The sequence below is a fragment of the Camellia sinensis genome, chromosome 13 (assembly GCF_055761805.1).
Source record: "Camellia sinensis isolate YWXY chromosome 13, ASM5576180v1, whole genome shotgun sequence".
NCBI lineage: Eukaryota > Viridiplantae > Streptophyta > Magnoliopsida > Ericales > Theaceae > Camellia > Camellia sinensis.
This window is the reverse complement of record NC_138973.1, coordinates 54,936,785-54,957,781: the sequence shown is the minus strand read 5'-3', so window position 1 is coordinate 54,957,781 and position 20,997 is coordinate 54,936,785. Positions and strand designations below refer to the sequence as shown.

Genomic DNA, 20,997 nt, shown 5'->3' with positions numbered 1-20,997 from the left:
TCATTCTAAACCCCTTTACGCTTTATGTTATTCACTGGGCTTTAGCTCACTGCTCATATATATATGTAGGTGTACAGGCACCAGACCGCAGCTAGAGGCGTCAGGGTTACTCCAGTTTTGTCAAGCCAGCCTTTGTGCCTCACTGCGAGGTTCCGAGTTGCCATGCTATGGCTTGGGGGTGTTTTGTCTGTTTTTCCCCCTTCTGTACTGTTTTACTGTTTTGTATAGACCGTACTGTTTTGTACAGACGGAATGTTTTCTGTACTGTTCTGTAGGGTTGAGTCCCTAGTTGAATGGATGTGAATACTGTACATACTGTTCTGTACTGTTTATGTGTGAATATATGAAAAGCCTTTTCGCATACAGACTGTCACAGCTCAATGGACACTATTTATTTACTGTATTGGCTTCCGCCAGGCCCTGTACTCTGTCTTACTGTATTTCTGTTAAGCAGGCCTTCGGTAATCTCGGATTACTGGCCGGTTACGGTGCTAAACCCATAGGGCCGGGTTTGGGTCGTGACAAACAGGTAATCGTGTATTTGTGTTGCATCTCCCAGTAACTATTTCCACAAGGAGAACGCCAAAACTGTATATATCTGCTTTACGTGTCAACTGCCCTCTTATTGCGTACTCTGGTGCCAAATAACCTCTGAAACAACAAATACGAATGTAAATTCAAGATGGTAAAATAATTGGAAAGAAGGAATATAAGAGAATTAAATCTAGATTCCACAAGTGTTTTTAAGCAGAAGGATAATGGATTCCCATGATCACCTGCCTTTCTTGTGCGCCTACATAAAAGAGTTGTGGCCTCCGGTTAGGTTTAACAGTGGTCTTATTTTTTTTATTCTTTTTAGAAATTAAAAATAAAAATAACTGTGGCCTCTTAAAAGCAAGCAAGTGGTTGGAATTTGTTGGTGGAATGGTTTGCAGAGTTGCTTCTCCAGCCATAATCTACAAACCTTAAAGCCTAAGTGTTTGATTGTGACTATTTAAAGAATCTCTTCTTTTTCGGGTACATCAGAGGCCATAGCCTTGGAGAGGGGGGGAGTCTTGCATGTGGCAAGACTTGAACCCTTGACCTCCTAGTAAGGTATAGGAGTTTCGGTCAACTGAGTTACCCTAACTGGTCATTAAAATAAACTCTGCTCATGAATCATGCTCATGATATCAGAACTCAGAAGTAGGTTTGCTGGTACAAAGGATGTTAAACGACTCAAGACCTGGTAGAATCGTCACTTTCAGATAGAATTTTAGAGTTCAGATGCAGACCATGTAGTCTGTTGGTGGTGTTTGGCTGGTGGGCTCTGTATCATATCTTTGTAGGTATGATCAAAATTTACTATCTATCAACAAATTCTAAAAAACTAAACAGGAGTCTTTAAAATTAGCAGATTTACTAGATATTACTGAGTTAAGAGCCAATTAATAAATAGAAATAAGCAATCACACAAAGAGATACTATTCAACGTGGAAAACCCAAAAGGGTAAAAAACCATGGGACAAACAAACCACTTGTGCTCCAAGATCAAGTAGATTCAGATGCACAGATGGTACCTGCTCTAACACTGAGCAATTCGCTATCCACTTCTGTCCAGTCTCTCACTTTGACTTTATTCTCCACAAGCTCTGCCCAGCACACGATCACAATGTCTGCGTTTGAACATACAAACTAGGACAGAGCATTGTTCAGATGCACAGATGGAACCTACAAATTTCAAATTTTCATAATGACTATTTTATTCCTACCAATACCTGACCGTTAGACAATAAAAATGAAAAGAAAAGAATATTAAGAAACACTTGTAAATCAATGACGTGAAGACGTGCCAAGAGTGGGAAAAAAATAATACCCTCTTGCATAATTTAATTTAATGACATCAGAGTAGAAAAACTCCAGGGCACATTTAACCTTATCTGAGAATTTATATAGTCAAGTCAAAATCAAATTCATCCACTGTTTCACTTTCACCATAATCAAATGTGGATCTAGATCTTATCCCAATTATTACAATTTTGTTCTGGTTTTTTCACTTTCTTCAACTATATAAGCATTGCAAGAGCTTAAAGAGTATTCAAGTCAAAAACATTTCACCATTTATGTCTTTTCTGAAGGAACAAAGCAGATCACATTAATTGAAGAAACACAGGAAACAAACAACAAGAATCTGTATCACTAGCTAAGACATACATGAAACTGAACAAAGAAAAGAAAATAAAAAAAGAGAGAGCAACCTGTAACTTTAAGGCCATGTCATGTCGAGAGAATTGGTTTTGCTCTGCTGCTGGTTTTCATTTGAATAATTGAAAGAAGCGAAATCATTCCCATCATAAAACTTTGTTCCAACACCGAATTCTTCTTCTTCTCCTTCTGGGTGTCCTATACATTAACATATTAATCAAAACTTTGATCTTTCTTCAAAATCATTCATGAGACCTATGAGGGGAAAAAAAAAATTCATAATAATGATGAGTAAAATATGAGACAATATTTGCCAATGTTAATTCCCTTTGTACAAAATCCATACTTAGCAGCAGCAATATATATTATCTTGTCAAACAATCATTCATTTATAAAAATGTTTTACAACAGCACCGGTAGCACATCACTTTATGGAGGATGCCTTAAACATGAAAGCTAAGCAAACAAAGCTCAACTCTTTCTAAAACATGTTAAGAAGTCATAACACACAAATATTACTTAATAGTTAAATCCAATATGATAAAATCTCAATCAAAAAAGCATAACAATAGCTTCAAAATTCTAGCCAAAATTCTGATACAAGATATATGAAATGCACAATTTTTGTCTACGTGTTAAGTTGAAGAGGATTCAACATTAATGCTCAATTTTCTAAGTACAAGAGTGTTTTTTCCCCCTTATTCTGTAGTACAAAACTAAGATGAGCAAATGTACAAGTTCCATAGATTTCACCAAATTGAAAGGATATCACACAGATGTGGTAATCTTTTCTCCATGCATTTTTTGTGCCTTTGTTTTCATTGAATACTCTACAACATTCCTAAAAGTTCTACAAAAGGGATACTCTTAAAAATGTAGAAACTAATAAATTTTAATTATATCTTCATTTTCATTCAAGCAAATAGCATAAAATAACTACTACAATTAGAGTAACACAAAACTTTAAAAAGAAAAAAAAAAAAAAATCAAATCAAGACAATGAAAGGCATGAAAAGAAGAAAGTATGGCATTCATTGAAAGCCACATTTCACCATTAGTTCACATAGCTAGACAACGATATTGCAGTTGGACCTGATCATTTCCTCTTCAGGTGCGATACTCTAAAAATCCCTTTTCAAGTTGAGTACATTAAAAAAAAGAAATTATGATTTTAGTCATTGCAATTTATCTATTAGTACAAAAGTACACAATGAAATAGAAAATTTCACAACAATCAACATTACAAAAACTCAACTATTTCTTGCAAGATTAGTAGATATCTGTCGAAATTGAGTGGCAATATAGTAGGATATCGTATGATTCAGAGTTACATATTATGTTCCAATTTTACTACCACAAAACCAAAGAAAACTGGAAATGAAATTTGTAAATTATGCATCCTAATATTCCCATTTATACTTTTTTTTTAAAATTACAAAAACATCAGCACATCTTTATCATAAATATCTTACTGCAACAATTGCATCAACAAAATAACCATGCACTCGCAGAGTTATTAATAAAACAAGCGCATCACAAAAGAACCATGCACCTTAAGAGTTATTACTACCTGCTAATGGAGAGTCTACCACCATCAAGCATCACCCTAGATGACCACATCAACAAAAAGAGATGATAGAAAAAATTAGATTAGACGATCAGTATAAAGCAGTCTGAAAAGGTAATAATTCAGATGGAAATTGAAATCAATAAACATTTAAAAGTACCTTGGATGCAGCTACATATCCAAGCAGGGTTGCCAGCACAGCAGTGCTGCAAGGTGAAACGGCTAATGCGAGTGTAAGCCCAGCCAAATATGCTTGCACACCTGACATGTCCAATTTTTTAAAATGTTATTTGCACTTTCAAGCTGTAAGCACATCCGAGAGCCAGCTAAACAACAGTGATGAATACTTGAGAATCTGATGGTAAAATTAGAAAGTCCATTACCTGAAGGGAAATTAGCAGCAGCAGCACGAGGATCAAAGTTGTTGCTTTGCTTTGCTACCATCATGTTATCTCAAGTCGTGCAAGGCTTACGAAACTTGATCATATTGAAAAGCATCCACATCACAGCCCAGACCATGAGCCAATCCTGGTTCTGAAAAAGTAATATTAACCAGACCATAACTATATATGTAAATAGATATGTGTTGGGTTGGGGCAGGTCACCTAGTTAAGTTCTCCACTGCCATTCTCATGCATTCCAAGCACAAATAGTGAATTGAGAGAGACAGAGAGAGCGAGTAGTGTGACAACATTAGAAAATAAACAAATTGACAGATCATATATTTTAAAAAATAAATAAAGAACAGATGAGGCATCAAGATTGCTGACATATATCCAAGCCATTTTCCAATAATAGATGACCCTTACCAATATCATAAAATCCAGCTTTAATAGTTGCAGCTACATTAGCAACTGCCGGAAGACCAGAAGAACACTGCCTATTCACGGTTCTAATCGGCACAGTTTCTGGACAATGGAAATAAGATATATGTCAGCATTCAGCAATGCAAGGGAATGAGACCAAAAATCCTAAAGAACACGTGCAAATAAATATTACCAGGGAAACCAACATAAAATGCAGGCACACTTTTCTTAATATACAGTCAAAAATGCATCTACAGTAAAAAATGCATCTTTTCATGAATTTCAGATCTACAAGGATAATAAAAGAAAGCAATATATATATATATATATATATCATTACAGAAGTATGACAATAATCATCAAATCGAATCACAAAGATATGGATGGAGGGATATTCCAACCAAAAGTTGGAGGTATGGAAGCCAATAAGAAAATTGGGAAAGCTAGTGAAGTGAAGATAGATTAAAAAGAGTGTAATTTCTGTTCAATACTTCAATGTTATCTGCTAAATAATTTGTAGTAATGAAAAATTACAAGTATTTTTAAATAGTTAATAAAGATCAGCACCTTACTGATGATTCTAACAAAGTATAGCCCAGAAATGTCCAGGATACATAACCAGACAACTTGCATAGCAGTAAACATTCTCATAAGCACAACAAAAAAAAAAAAATTTCACTGTGAGGACATTTTTTTGAGTTTTTTTACGGTTGGTTTCAACATGGAAATGTCCAGGATACATAACCAGACAACTTGCATAGCAGTAAACCTTCCAGAGAACATTTCTGGAGGGAAAAGGTGCAAACAGTCCTCAAAGCAGGTGAATCCTATTCTCAGACACTCATCAGTTTTTTTACTGTTGGTTTCAACATGGAAACGATAAGACCTCTATTCTAAGGATGTTCCACAGGCATAACTACCGAAGCCCTAAGCTAAGGACCACACCAAAAAACAACGATCCGAAAATTTTAACACTGCTTCAGGGATGACAGAACATCACAGACCCAAGGGCAGTAATGTAAGACTGCAACCAAATTTCATTTGTGTCCTTGTAAGATTGGCAACTTACATAATGGGCTAGTCATAACTGTAAAAACGCATTGATAAAATTATAATGATATTCACTTTAATTTCATATTATAATCAACCTAGAACACATACACTTTGTTCTTCAAAATGTGTAATCTATGCGTTCCTGGAGAACAAATTCCTTCTAGGAGATTTATATCATCACTGAAGATGACAATAATACTGATAAAATATAAATGTAACTGAAACATTTTTAGAAAAATGGTTTATTTCATTGTTGGAGGTATTAATTTGCATGCTTCATTATCATTTAAAAAGTTAATAAGCCTCGATTTCTAACAGTCAAAAATTCAAAATGATTTCTGCTAAATCAAAAACTGAAAGCTAATATATCATATTCCCCCAATCTAGTTCAATGTATAGAATAACAATATGAGAGACATAACTGTTCTTGTGATTATCTTAGTTCAGTTCCGAGGATGAATTTCGTATGGTTTTGGGCGAACTAATGTACTTCAATCTAACAAATAAGTGATATTATAGTCGAAACCGACATCATCAAGAAGAAATTGTTAGGCACACCATATTTTTGGTTATGACATACACAAATCAAGCACAATATCAGTTCAGCTTGAGAGAGAGAGAGAGAGATAGAGACAGAGACAATGGAGCTCACCGATCTGAATCGCTGAGATGAAATTCGATTTCGATTTCGAGAGAGAGCTTTGAAATCGCTCTGATGAATCACCGATCTGTTTCGCTGAGACCAAGAAAAAAAGGTTCACCGATCTGTTTTGCTGAATCTCTGAATCACAGAGCTGAACTGACAAAGATAACTAGGGTTTAGACAGCACACACACACAGAGGGAGAGAGGGGGAGAGAGAGTAGCTCACCGATCTGAATCGATTTTGAAATGGCTCTGATGAATCACCGATGTAAGATCTTCGAAATGGCTGTGACTTCGATTTTGAAAGATCTTAGACAGCGCAGAGAGGGCGAGAGAGAGAGAAAGAGAGAGAGAGAGAGAGCGAGAGTGAGAGTGAGAGCGCGAGAGTTTCATTGTTGCTTAAAATAAAGGTAAAACAGGAGAGAGGGAGCGCGATGGACAAAACCCATTCCACGGCGTTTAAAAACGTCTTGTATTATTGAAACGGTGTCGTTTTGATTAGAGAAAAATACGACGTTTATTAAACGCCGTTAAATATGATTAATGGTGGCGTTTTCAAAAACGCCGTTAAATATACGCCTCCAAAACAGATATTTCCTGTAGTGAAGTCGACGGGTACCTTGGTCATTGCACCATTACAATAATTTTTTGGCACCATAGCATGCCATGCCATCCACCTCATTTCACTTTGTAACAATATATAAATGGTCCTATATCACAAGAAGCCAAACCAAAAGCAAACCAAAGCCAATCTTCTGGGCTTTTCCCATTTTTTTGAGAGTAGAAAACCTCCGGTGATCAGTTTTCCGATCAGCTAGAGTCATAAATGGTGAAGATCGCGTTAGGAACCGGCCGAGAGGCCACACAGATTGACTGCATCCACCCTCATTGTTGAGTTCATTTGCACTTTCCTATTTGCGTTTGCCGGCGTTGGTTCCGCCATGGCTGGCGGTAATTCATTCCATACCATACAATTTTTATTAATGAGAAAATGATTGTTGATTTTTAAATCAAAATTCAAGCCAAGATCAGTTGATAGTATGCTTGGTTTGGACTAAGAGTGTGCTAGCACTCTCTACCTTGAATTTCGACTTACAAATCATTTTTCTAGAATATGGTAATGATAATTATGGAGACTTCAACTTTTAGATTGCATTGGGATAAAATTGCAGACATGTTATGTTATTACCCTTCAGAATTCAGTTCCTATGTTTGTGAGAGTTTCGTGGCTGAGTTTTTTTATTTTTTGATTTTTATATCAATAGATAGAAACCCATCACTTTATGTCTAGTGATTAAAAAACTAAATGAAAAATTTATTTATGTACAACATTACACCAACGTTCAGGGATTATGCTTTTTGGGTGGGCTATGAAAATTGTTTTGCCTTTTTTTGAACAGATAAGTTAGGTGGAGATTCTCTAGTGGGCTTGTTTTTCGTGGCCATGGCTCATGCACTGGTGGTTGCGGTGATGATATCGGCGGGTTCCCGTATCTCCGGCGGTCATCTTAATCCGGCAGTTACGCTCGGCCTCTGTGTTGGCGGTCACATCACCGTATTCAGGTCGATTCTCTACTGGATCGATCAACTCTTAGCTTTTGCAGCTGCTTGTGCTCTACTTAAGTATCTTACTGGAGGATTGGTAAGTCAAATAATTATAAAAATATGAGAATTTTTTGTAAGGTGTAACTTTTGCTGTGTTTTTTACTCAGAAAAAAACATTTGTAATTATTTTTGTCCGGTTCCTAATTAGGTTTTTTTTTTCTTTTTTTTTAATGTTTGCAGACAACTCCTGTACATACACTAGCCAGTGGAATGGACTACTCCCAAGGAGTTATAATGGAGATTATCTTGACGGACTTTTCTCATGTGTGCCTTGCATATGGTATGCAAGGCACTTACACCCTTCTATTTTGCATTTATACATTTATATGTATTGGGTTATATCAAAATATTTGGAAACTTACACATTGGTGACCTGCTAAGCAGGTCACTTTCCAGGTAAATTAATAAAATAATATATTATATGATTAAAGGTGTAAATGGTCACAAGAAAAGTATAAGTTTTCAAGAAAGGCGTAAGGAATTTCAGAAAAAGGCGTAACTGATTACTGAAAAGTATAAATCATTTACACCTTTTATGAACACTTACTCCTTTTGTGTAAGAATTTTTGGCATAAGATTTATACCTTTTGCTTCGAACATACACCTTTTGTGGAAGCCCAACTTAAAGCTTTTCGGAAGTCACTTATACCTTTTGTGAAAAAATAAATTCATCAAATTTACACCTTTTGCTTCAGCTTATACCTTTTCGTGGAACTGCTTATATTTTTTTTGAAAAGTAACTCCTTTTATGAAATAATTTTTCTCATAAGATTTATACTTTCTTTTCTTCAAACTTACTCCTGTTTTGAAAGAGTATATAACCACAAAAGTATAAATGTTATGCCAAAAATTCTTACACAAAAGGAGTAACTTTTAAAAAAATATATATGCACTTCCACGAAAAGGTATAAGCTTAAGAAAAAGGTGTAAATTTGATGAATTTTTTTTTTCACAAAAGGTATAAGTGACTTTCGAAATAGGTTTAAGTTGGCCTTTCACAAAAGGTGTAAGTTCGAAGAAAAAGTATAAATCTCATGCCAACAATTCTTACACAAAAGCAGTAACTTTTCAAAAATGGTGTAAACATTTTCACGAAAAGTATGAAGGAGTAACATTTCAAAGCGTTGATAACCAGAAAAGGAGTACCAAAGGGTTCATTTCAAAATGTTCGTAAACACAGGAGTAACATATGTTCATCTGAAAGTAGTAAACACAGAAGGAGTAACATTTCGAAGTGTTCATAAACCCAATTGAGACAACCACTGAACAAATCAAAGGGTCGTGACCCCCGCTGACCACCCAAGCGTCGGTGGGCTCCGGTGCTCACAGCCATCTGAGATCGGCACCTCCACTGGCACCGCTGCCGCAAATCAAAGGTTTTTGAAAGATTGGCTATCGATCTTGGTCTCTCTGTGTCGATGTCGGTCTCTCTCTGTCGATCCCTGTTTATCTCGGTCTGTCTCCAGCGATCTTGGTCTGTCGGTGTCTATGTGGGTCTCTTCTCTGTCGATCTCTGTCGATTTCGGTCCCTCTGTCGATCAGTGTCCATCCAGGTCTCTATGTCTGTTGAGCTCAGTCTATCTCTCTCTCTCTCTCTCTATCTCTCTGTCCGTTGCTCTATATTAAAAACGGTCTCTATGTCTGTCGATCTCAGTCTGTCGATCAGTTATACCTTTTGTGGAAAAATAAATTCATCAAATTTACACATTTTCCCTAAACTTATACCTTTTGGTGGAAGTGCTTATATTTTTTTTGAAAAGTTACTCCTTTTGTGTAAGAATTTTTGGCATAAAATTTATACATTTTCTTCGAACTTACACCGTTTGTGGAAGGCCAACTTAAAGCTTTTTCGCAAGTCACTTATACCTTTTGTGAAAAGATAAATTCATCAAATTTACACCTTTTGCATAAGCTTATACCTTTTCGTGGAAGTGCTTAAATTTTTTTTGAAAAGTTACTCCTTTTGTGTAAGAATTTTGGCATAAGATTTATACCTTTTCTTCGAACTTACACCGTTTGTGGAAGGCCAACTTAAACCTTTTTCGGAAATCACTTATACCTTTTGTGAACAGATAAATTCATCAAATTTATACCTTTTGCTTAAGCTTATACCTTTCGTGGAACTGCTTTTATTTTTTTTTGAAAAGTTACTCCTTTTGTGTAAGAATTTTTGGCATAACATTTATACCTTTTCTTCGAACTTACAACTTTTGTGGATGCCCAACTTAAAGCTTTTTCGCAAGTCAGTTATACCTTTTGTGAAAAAATAAATTCATCAAATTTACACCTTTTGCTTCGGCTTATACCTTTTCGTGAAACTGCTTATATTTTTCTTGAAAAGTTACTCCTTTTGTGAAATAATTTTTCTCATAAGATATATACTTTTTCTTCAAACTTACACCTTCTGTGAAAGAGTATATAAGCACAAAAGTATAAATGTTATGCCAAAAATTCTTACACAAAAGGAGTAACTTTTCAAAAATGGTGTAAGTATTTTCAGTAAAAAGTGTAAGCTTAAGCAAAAGGTGCAAAATTAATGAATTTTTTTTTTCACAAAAGGTATAAGTGACTTCCGAAATAGGTTTAAGTTGGGCTTTCACAAAAGGTGTCAGTTCGAAGAAAAAGTCCAAAGTATAAATCTTATGCCAACAATTCTTACACAAAAGGAGTAACTTTTCCAAAATGGTGTAAATATTTTAACGAAGGAGTAACATTTCAAAGCGTTGATAACCAGAAAAGGAGTAACAAAGGGTTCATTTCGAAATGTTCGTAAAACACAGAAGGAGTAACATATGTTCATCTCAAAGTAGTAAACACAAAAGGAGTAACATTTCGAAGTGTTCATAAACCAATTGACACAACCACTGAACAAATCAAAGGGTTCGTGACCCCCGCTAACCACCCAAGCGCGGTGGGCTCCGGTGCTCACAGCCTTCTGAGATTGGCAACTCCACTTGCACCGACGCCGCAAATCAAAGATTTTTTGAAAGATTGGCTATCGATCTTGGACTCTCTGTGTCGATGTCGGTCTGTCTCTGTCGATCCCTGTTTATCTCGGTCTGTCTCCAGCGATCTTGGTCTGTCGGTGTCCATGTGGGTCTCTTCTCTGTCGATCTCTGTCGATTTCGGTCCCTCTGTCGATCAGTGTCCATCTAGGTCTCTATGTCTGTTGATCTCAGTCTATCTCTCTCTCTCTCTCTCTCTCTCTCTCTCTCTCTCTCTGTCCGTTGCTCTATATTAAAAACGGTTCTCTTTTACATTGACATACTTGGTTTATAGCGATCCCGGGTTTACCCTTGTTGTACAGTGATCCGGACATGTGTCCGTGGATGTTGGTAGTTGTTTATTATCTTGTTTGCATCCTCTTTACTTTGTATATTGAGTTATAGGATGTGTTGGGCAGGTTTGTTTTAGGTTGGTTGTGTTTGAGAGCCTAGTGTTGCTGCCCAGATTTTTGGACCTTCGTTCGAGCGAGGAGTTGGTCGCTCGAGCGAGAGTGAGGTTCGTGTCTGGTGGGTCGAGCCAGGGTGGCTTCGCTCGAGCGAGTGTTGCGTCTGGTTCTGGACCTGAGAGTTGCCTTTCTTGGCTCGAGCGAGCTTCCTTCGCTCGAGCGATCTGGGTTTTACTTCGCTCGATCGAGGACTTCTTGGCTCGAGCGAGAGTTTCTGTGTCTGGTCGCTTGAGCGACAAAGGCTTCGCTCGAGCGAGCGTGTTTTATATCAGCGGACAGTAGCGTTTTAAACATCACTTTTTCACCTTTTCTTTTTGATCAAACCCTAAATCTGAGACTCTCTCTCTCTAAACTTACACCCTCTCTAAGATTTGATCTCCCTAGAGTGTGAATCTAGCCTAGGGCTTTTGTTAAAAAGATAGAGGGCGTTGAGAGCTTTGATTTAATCTGAAAAAGTTTGGATTTGGAGCACGTTGGTCTTCGAGTCTTCATCTCCTTTTTGGCTCAAACTTCGAGGTAGGGATATCCTACTCCTCTCTATGGATTTTGTCTTTAAATTTTGGTATTTTGAGATGTTGGGGTTGGTTTGGTAATTTTGTGAAAGTTTGGGGCTTTTGTGCAATTTTACAAAAGTTGGGGTTTTATTCATAATAAACCTAGATGCATGTTTGGAATAGAGAAATGGAATGAATGTTAAATCATTGATGAAAATGGGACCTAAGGGTTGAAATGTTAATTATGGGACTTGACCTAATTACATTGTTTAATTAATTGGGATAATTAATTGTAAAGAATGAGGAAATGAAATGTTGATTGAATATCCATTGTGCATTTATTTTCTGTATAGAAATAACAGCTTTGGGCTATCTGTGGAGGATAGTCGTGATTGTTGTAGACAATGCATGATGATTAGGCAAGCGAAAACTAATCAATGGAATGTGTCATGGAACTTGACGGTTGATAGAATACATTAATTATATGTATTGAGTAATTGTATATAGAACCAATGTGTTTGTATACGTTATGTGTAGAGGAGGAGATAGGGGATGTACTCCGCGGTTTAGGGGAAGATAGGGGATGTACCTCTAAACCGGATAGTGTTGGGAGAAGATAGGGGATGAACTCCGCAGATACAGCTCATATGCTTGTCTAGAGAAGTGAAGATAGAGCTTATATGCTTGTCTTTGTGAAGTGTGGATATAGCTTATATGCTTATCTGTGGATATTGTTGTTATACATATCTGTTGAGAATGTGGGTAGTGCTTATATGTCTATCCGTTGAAAAAGGGAAAATGAAAGGAAATCTGGACTCATAAGTCGTATGACATAAATATGTGATTTATGTGATTGTATCAGTGTTGGCCATCTATCAATTGCTAATATTTTAGTCATTGTTCATGGTTGGTTTAGTGTATTTCTGCTGGGCTGTGGCTCACCCTATATGGGAATATCATTTTCAGGTGCAGGTAGCATGCCACCTCCAAGGACATAGCTGGGAGGCTAGAGGCGGACATACTTTTGTCGCTTAACTTTTGATGTATTACATGTAATTTCAAGCCAAGGGCTTAATGTGTAAACGAGTTAGTACTCTTTTGTTGTAACCAAGTGTTAACTTGGAAATCTGTAAGCCCGTAGGGCATTTTGTTTTGATGTTAACATGTAATACTTATGTAATGGAACTCTAAAGAATAAAAGAATGTCGTTAGTTTATATGTAAATGCATGTCTTATCTGATGGGTTTAATGTTGATATTTTGAGGGCGTTACATGGTTGGATTTGGACTCGGAGTCGCTATTGGAAGCCCTCCCAGACTCGTCTTGTATGAAACGGAGTTCTACTGGGAGAAAGGCCAAGCCCTCCGAAACGCCGTTCTCTCTCACATTGCCATTATCTGAACAAGACAAATACAGTGTGATTGGATATTAGGAACTTACAAAAAAAACGGAACTTGGACGTTTTGCGAAGTTACTTACATCTCTTTGTGGCATAGATCTATACGTTTTCTCCGAACTTGCACCTTTTGTGAAAGTCCAACTTAAAGCTTTTTTGGAAGTCAGTTATACCATTTGTGAAAAAATAAATTCATCAAATTTACACCTTTTGCTTAAGCTTATACCTTTTCGTGGAAGTGCTTATATTTTTTTTGAAAAGTTACTCCTTTTGTGTAAGATTTTTTGGCATAAAATTTATACATTTTCTTCGAACTTACACCGTTTGTGAAAGCCCAACTTAAAGGTTTTTCGGAAGTCAGTTATACCTTTTGTGGAAAATAAATTCATCAAATTTACACCTTTTGCCTAAGCTTATACCTTTTAGTGGAAGTACTTATATTTTTTTTCAAAAATTACTCCTTTTGTGTAAGAATTTTTGGCATAAGATTTATACCTTTTCTTCGAACTTACACCTTTTGTGGAAGCCCAACTTAAAGGTTTTTCGGAAGTCAGTTATACCTTTTGTGGAAAAATAAATTCATCAAATTTACACCTTTTGCCTAAGCTTATACCTTTTCGTGGAAGTGCTTATATTTTTTTTTGAAAAGTTACTCTTTTTGTGTAAGAATTTTTGGCATAAGATTTATACCTTTTCTTCGAACTTACACCGTTTGTGGAAGGCCAACTTAAACCTTTTTCGCAAGTCACTTATACCTTTTGTGAAAAAATAAATTCATTAAATTTACACCTTTTGCTTAAGCTTATACCTTTTCGTGGAAGTGCTTATATTTTTTTTGAAAAGTTACTCCTTTTGTGTAACAATTTTTGGCATAACTTTTATACCTTTTCTTCGAACTTACACCGTTTGTGGAAGGCCAACTTAAAGCTTTTTCGCAAGTCACTTATACCTTTTGTGAAAAGATAAATTCATCAAATTTACACCTTTTGCTTAAGGTTTTACCTTCTCGTGGAAGTGCATATATTTTTTTTCAAAAGTTACTCCTTTTGTGAAATAATTTTTGTCATAAGATTTATACTTTTTCTTCAAACTTACACCTCTTGTGAAAGAGTATATAACCACAAAAGTATAAACTTTATGCCAAAAATTCTTACACAAAAGGAGTAACTTTTCAAAAAAAATATAAGCACTTCCACGAAAAGGTATAAGCTTAAGAAAAAGGTGTAAATTTGATGATTTTTTTTTTCACAAAAGGTATAAGTGACTTCCGAAATAGGTTTAAGTTGGCCTTTCACAAAAGGTGTAAGTTCGAAGAAAAAGTATAAATCTCATGCCAACATTTCTTACACAAAAGCAGTAACTTTTCAAAAATGGTGTAAACATTTTCACGAAAAGTATGAAGGAGTAACATTTCAAAGCGTTGATAACCATAAAAGGAGTAACAAAGGGTTCATTTCAAAATGTTCGTAAACACAGAAGGAGTAACATATGTTCATCTGAAAGTAGTAAACACAGAAGGAGTAACATTTCGAAGTGTTCATAAACCAATTGACACAACAACTGAACAAATCAAAGGGTCGTGACCCCCGCTGACCACCCAAGCGTCGGTGGGCTCCGATGCTCACAGCCTTCTGAGATCGGCACCTCCACTGGCACTGCCGCTGCAAATCAAAGGTTTTTTGAAAGATTGGCTATCGATCTTGGTTTCTCTCTGTCGATCCCTGTTTATCTCGGTCTGTCTCCAGCGATCTTGGTCTGTCGGTGTCCATGTGGGTCTCTTCTCTATCGATCTCTGTCGATTTCGGTCCCTCTGTCGATCAGTGTCCATCTAGGTCTCTATGTCTGTCGATCTCAGTCTATCTCTCTCTCTCTCTCTCTCTCTCTCTCTCTCTGTCCGTTGCTCTATATTAAAAACAGTTCTCTTTTACATTGACATACTTGGTTGGATTTGGGGTCGGAGTTGCTATTCCAAGCCCTCACAGACTCGTCTTCTCTAAAACGGAGTTCTATTGGGACAAAGGCCAAGCCCTCCGAAACGCCCTTCTCTCTCACATTGCCATTATCTGAACAAGACAAATACAGTGTGATTGGATTTTAGGAACTTACAAAAAAAATGGAACTTGGACGTTTTGCGAAGTTACTTACATCTCTTTGTGGCATAGATCTATACGTTTTCTCCGAACTTACACCTTTTGTGAAAGTCCAACTTAAAGCTTTTTTGGAAGTCAGTTATACCATTTGTGAGAAAATAAATTCATCAAATTTACACCCTTTGCTTAAGCTTATACCTTTTCGTGGAAGTGCTTATATTTTTTTTGAAAAGTTACTCCTTTTGTGTAAGATTTTTTGGCATAACATTTGTACCTTTTCTTCGAACTTACACCTTTTGTGAAAGCCCAACTTAAAGGTTTGTCGGAAGTCAGTTATACCTTTTGTGGAAAGATAAATTCATCAAATTTGCACCTTTTGCCTAAGCTTATACCTTTTAGTGGAAGTGCTTATATTTTTTTTGAAAAGTTACTCCTTTTGTGTAAGAATTTTTGGCATAACATTTATACATTTTCTTCGGACTTACACCGTTTGTGGAAGGCCAACTTAAAGCTTTTTCGCAAGTCACTTATACCTTTTGTGAAAAGATAAATTCATTAAATTTACACCTTTTGCTTAAGCTTATACCTTTTCGTGGAAGTGCTTATAATTTTTTTGAAAAGTTACTCCTTTTGTGTAAGAATTTTTGGCATAAGATTTATACCTTTTCTTCGAACTTACACCGTTTGTGGAAGGCCAACTTAAAGCTTTTTCGCAAGTCACTTATACCTTTTGTGAAAAGATAAATTCATCAAATTTACACCTTTTGCTTAAGCTTATACCTTTTCGTGGAAGTGCTTATATTTTTTTTGAAAAGTTACTCCTTTTGTGTAAGAATTTTTGGCATAAGATTTATACCTTTTCTTCGAACTTACACCGTTTGTGGAAGGCCAACTTAAACCTTTTTCGGAAGTCACTTATACCTTTTGTGAAAAGATAAATTCATCAAATTTACACCTTTTGCTTAGGCTTATACCTTTTCGTGGAAGTGCTTATATTTTTTTTGAAAAGTTACTCCTTTTGTGTAACAATTTTTGGCATAAGATTTATACCTTTTCTCGAACTTACACCGTTTGTGGAAGGCCAACTTAAACCCTTTTCGGAAGTCACTTATACCTTTTGTGAAAAGATAAATTCATCAAATTTACACCTTTTGCTTAAGCTTATACCTTTTCGTGGAAGTGGTTATATTTTTTTTGAAAAGTTACTCCTTTTCTGTAAAAATTTTTGGCATAACTTTTATAGCTTTTCTTCAAACTTATACCGTTTGTGGATGCCCAACTTAAAGCTTTTTCGCAAGTTAGTTATACCTTTTGTGAAAAAATAAATTCATCAAGTTTACACCTTTTGCTTCGACTTATACCTTTTCGTCAAACTGCTTATATTTTTCTTGAAAAGTTACTCCTTTTGTGAAATAATTTTTCTCTTAAGATTTATACTTTTTCTTCAAACTTACACCTTCTGTGAAAGTGTATATAAGCACAAAAGTATAAATGTTATGCCAAAAATTCTTACACAAAAGGAGTAACTTTTCAAAAATGGTGTAAGTATTTTCAGGAAAAAGTGTAAGCATAAGCAAAAGGTGTAAAATTAATGAATTTTTTTTTTCACAAAAGGTATAAGTGACTTCCGAAATAGGTTTAAGTTGGGCTTTCACAAAAACTATCAGTTCAAAGAAAAAGTATAAATCTTATGCCAACAATTCTTACACAAAAGGAGTAACTTTTCCAAAATGGTGTAAATATATTAACGAAGGAGTAACATTTCAAAGTGTTGATAACCAGAAAAGAAGTAACAAAGGGTTCATTTCAAAATGTTCGTAAACACAGAAGGAGTAACATCAAGTGTTCATTTCAAAGTATTCGTAGTAAACACAAAAGGAGTAACATTTCGAAGTGTTCATAAACCAATTGACACAACCACTGAACAAATCAAAGGGTTCGTGACCCCTACTAACCACCCAAGCGTCGGTGGGCTCCGATGCTCACAGCCTTCTGAGATCGGCAACTCCACTTGCACCGCCGCCGTAAAGCAAAGATTTTTTGAAAGATTGGCTATCGATCTTGGACTCTCTGTGTCGATGTCGGTCTGTCTCTGTCGATCCCTGTTTATCTCGGTCTGTCTCCAGCGTGGGTCTCTTCTCTGTCGATCTCTGTCGATTTCGGTCCCTCTGTCGATAAGTGTCCATCTAGGTCTCTATGTCTGTTGACCTCAGTCTATCTCTCTCTCTCTCTCTCTCTCTCTGTCCGTTGCTCTATATTAAAAACGGTTCTCTTTTACATTGACATACTTGGTTGGATTTAGACTCGGAGTTGCTATTGGAAGCCCTCCCAGACTCGTCTTGTATGAAACGGAGTTCTACTGGGAGAAAGGCCAAGCCCTCCGAAACGCCCTTCTCTCTTACATTGCCATTATCTGAACAAGACAAATACAGTGTGATTGGATTTTAGGAACTTACAGGTTTTCGGGGGAAAAAACCGAACTTAGACGTTTTGCGAAGTTACTGACATCTCTTTGTGGCATAAGATTTATACTTTTTCTTCGAACTTACACCGTTTGTGAAAGCCCAACTTAAACCTTTTGTGTAACAATTTTTTTCATAAGATTTATACTTTTTCTCCGAAGTTACACCTTTTGTGGAAAAAAAAATACATCAAATTTACACATTTTCCTTAAGCTTACACCTTTTCGTGGAAGTGCTTACACCATTTTTCAAAAGTTACTCCTTTGGTGTAAGAACTTTTGGCATACCATTTATACTTTGTCTTCGAACTTACACCATATGTGAAAGCCCAACTTAAAGCTTCGTCGAAAGTCACTTATACCATTTGTGAAAAAAAAAATTCATAAAATTTAGACATTTTGCTTAAGCTTACACCTTTTTGGGAACATATTTACACCATTTTTGAAAAGGTACTCCTTTTGTGTAACAATTTTTGGCATAACACTTATACTTTTTCTTCCAACTTACACCTTTTGCTTAAGCTTACACCTTTTTGGGAACATATTTACACCATTTTTGAAAATGTACTCCTTTTGTGTAAGAATTTTGGTCATAACATGTACTCCTTTTGTGCTTATACACTCTTTCACAAAAGGTGTAAGTTGAAAGAAAAAGTATAAATGTTATGCCAAAAATTCTTACACAAAAGGAGTACCTTTTCAAAAATGGTGTAAGTATTTTAACGAAAAGGTGTAATCTTAAGAAAAAGGTGTAAATTTGATGATTTTTTTTTCCCAAAAGGTGTAAGTGACTTCCGAATAAAGCTTTAAGTTGGGGTTTCACAAAAGGTGTAAGTTGGAAGTTAAAGTATAAATGTTATGCCAAAAATTCTTACACAAAAGGAGTAACTTTTCAAAAATGGTGTAAGCCCTGCCACGAAAAGGTGTAAGCTTAAGCAAAATGTGTAAATTTTATGTTTTTTTTTTATCACAAATGCTATAAGTGACTTCCGACGAAGCTTTAAGTTGCCGCTCACAAACGGTACAATTTCTTGAACAAAAGGAGTAACTTTTCAAAAATGGTGTAAGTATTTTCACGAAAAGTATGAAGGAGTAACATTTCAAAGTGTTCATAACCACAAATGGAGTAACAAAGCGTTCATTTCAAAATGTTCGTAAACACAGAAGGAGTAACATCAAGTGTTCATTTCAAAGTATTCGTAGTAAACACAAAAGGAGTAACATCAAGTGTTCATTTCGAAGTGTTCATAAAAAAATTGGGACAACCACTGAACAAATCAAAGGGTTCGTGACCCCCGCTGACCACCCAAGCGTCGGTGGCCTCCGGTGCTCACAGCCTTCTGAGATCGACACCTCCACTGGGACCGCCGCCGCAAATCAAAGGTTTTTTTCTCTCTGGCTATCGATCTTGGTCTCTCTGTGTCGATGTCGGCCTATTCTCCGTCGATGTCGGTCTCTCTCTGTCGATCCCTGTTTATCTCGGTCTGTCTCCAGCGATCTTGGTCTGTCTGTGTCCATGTGGGTCTCTTCTCCGTCGATCTCTGTCGATTTCGGTCCCTCTGTCGATCTCGGAGTGGCTGCTCTGTCGATCAGTGTCCATCTATGTCTCTATGTCTGTTGATCTCAGTCTATCTCTCTCTCTCTCTCTCTCTCTCGCTCTCTCTGTCTGTCCGTTGCTCTATATTAAAAACGGTTCTCTTTTACATTGACATACTTGGTTGGATTTGGACTTGGAGTCGCTATTCGAAGCCCTCCCAGACTCGTCGTCTCTGAAACGGAGTTCTACTCAAAGAAAGGCCAAGCCCTCCGAAACGCCCTTCTCTCTCACATTGCCATTATTTGAACAAGACAAATACAGTGTGATTGGATTTTAGGAACTTCCAGGTATTGGGGGGAAAAAACGGAACTTACACGTTTTGTGAAGTTACTCACATCCCTTGTGAAAAAACTTACAGTATTTGTGAAAAGGTTACACATTTGTGAAATAATTTATTTTACAAAATTTACACCTTTTCGTTGAAATACTTAAACCTTTTGTGAGATGTTACTAATTTATTAAAAATCATGTCTATTAAAAAATTTACACGTTTTATTGGAACTTACACTTTTTATGAGAACAGAACTTACACCTTTTTTAAAATAAGTTACATCTTTTCTGAACATGCTTACACCTTTTATGGAAATCTGAATTATATTTTCCTAAATTTTAAACCTTCAATGGGAAGTTACACCATTGTGACATATCTTTCATGTTTTGTGAAAACTACATACATGTTTTTGAAAATATACACCTTGCATGGAAGGAGTATTTGAATAAAATTTATACCTTTTGTTAAAAACATAAACCTTTTCTGAATGATTACACCTTTTTGTGGGAATGCTTACACCGTTTCTAAATGGTTACTGCTTTTGTGAATAACTGTTTTCATAAAATTTAGACTTTTTATGGGATATTACAACTTTTCTGCAAGCAAAACTTACACATTTTTAAAAAATTTACACCTTCTATGGAAAATATGTTTTCAGCAAGTTTACACCTTATTTTAAAAGCTTACACCTCTTCTAAAAAGGTACTCCTTTTGTGAAGCAAACATGTTTAAAAAATTGTACACCTTTTAAATAGGAGTTACATCTTTGGTGAAGACAGTTAGACCTTTTTTGAAAATTTACACGTTTTATGGAAAATAAGCTTTTGATAAAGTTTGTTAAGGCCGTTTGGTAACACTTACGTTTTCAGTTTTCTGTTTATATTTACAAAAACTTAAAAAACTCAAATAAAAACTTGTTTGGCAAAATTTTTAATTTATAAATCAGTAGTCTCAGTTTATAAATTTGGCCAAAAAATAAAAACACAAAAAATGTGTTTCCATTTTGAGCTTTCAGTTTTTTTTTTTTTACCACCTAACACTAGCCACCACCCGCTACCATTTTCTACCACCGTCTTCCGCCTCCGCCACCACCACCCACCTCCACCCCCACCACCACCACTACTGCCCACCACCCACCATCCACCACCCACTTGCCATCTAACCGCCACCACCTACCACTTGCCATTACCATCCACCGCTCGCCACCACCACCTACTTGCCACCACCACTCACCACCCACCTGCCGCCACTAGCCACCCACCACCACGTGCCACTCACCTGCCACCACCACCACCCACCACCACCATCACCTATCACCCACCTGGCACCACCACCCGCCATCCGCCACCACCACCACCCACTCGTTACCACCTATCAC

At 36.4% G+C, this 20,997-nt stretch overlaps 1 long non-coding RNA gene across 2 annotated transcripts; it reads right to left on the bottom strand.

The window, feature by feature from the left end:
* Positions 1-524: 524 nt before the first annotated feature.
* LOC114311692 (uncharacterized) lies at positions 525-6,780 on the bottom strand. Of its 2 annotated transcripts, none has more exons than XR_014347973.1 (9): positions 6,481-6,780; positions 6,263-6,404; positions 4,561-4,659; positions 4,135-4,285; positions 3,912-4,012; positions 3,755-3,790; positions 2,238-2,382; positions 1,560-1,710; positions 525-651 (listed from the first exon to the last, which is right to left on the bottom strand). It is a non-coding gene; the product is annotated as an uncharacterized LOC114311692 (long non-coding RNA). The 2 variants fall into 2 exon arrangements; XR_014347974.1 differs by having other exon boundaries at positions 6,263-6,346; positions 6,481-6,779.
* Between the last annotated feature and the right edge of the window lie 14,217 nt (positions 6,781-20,997).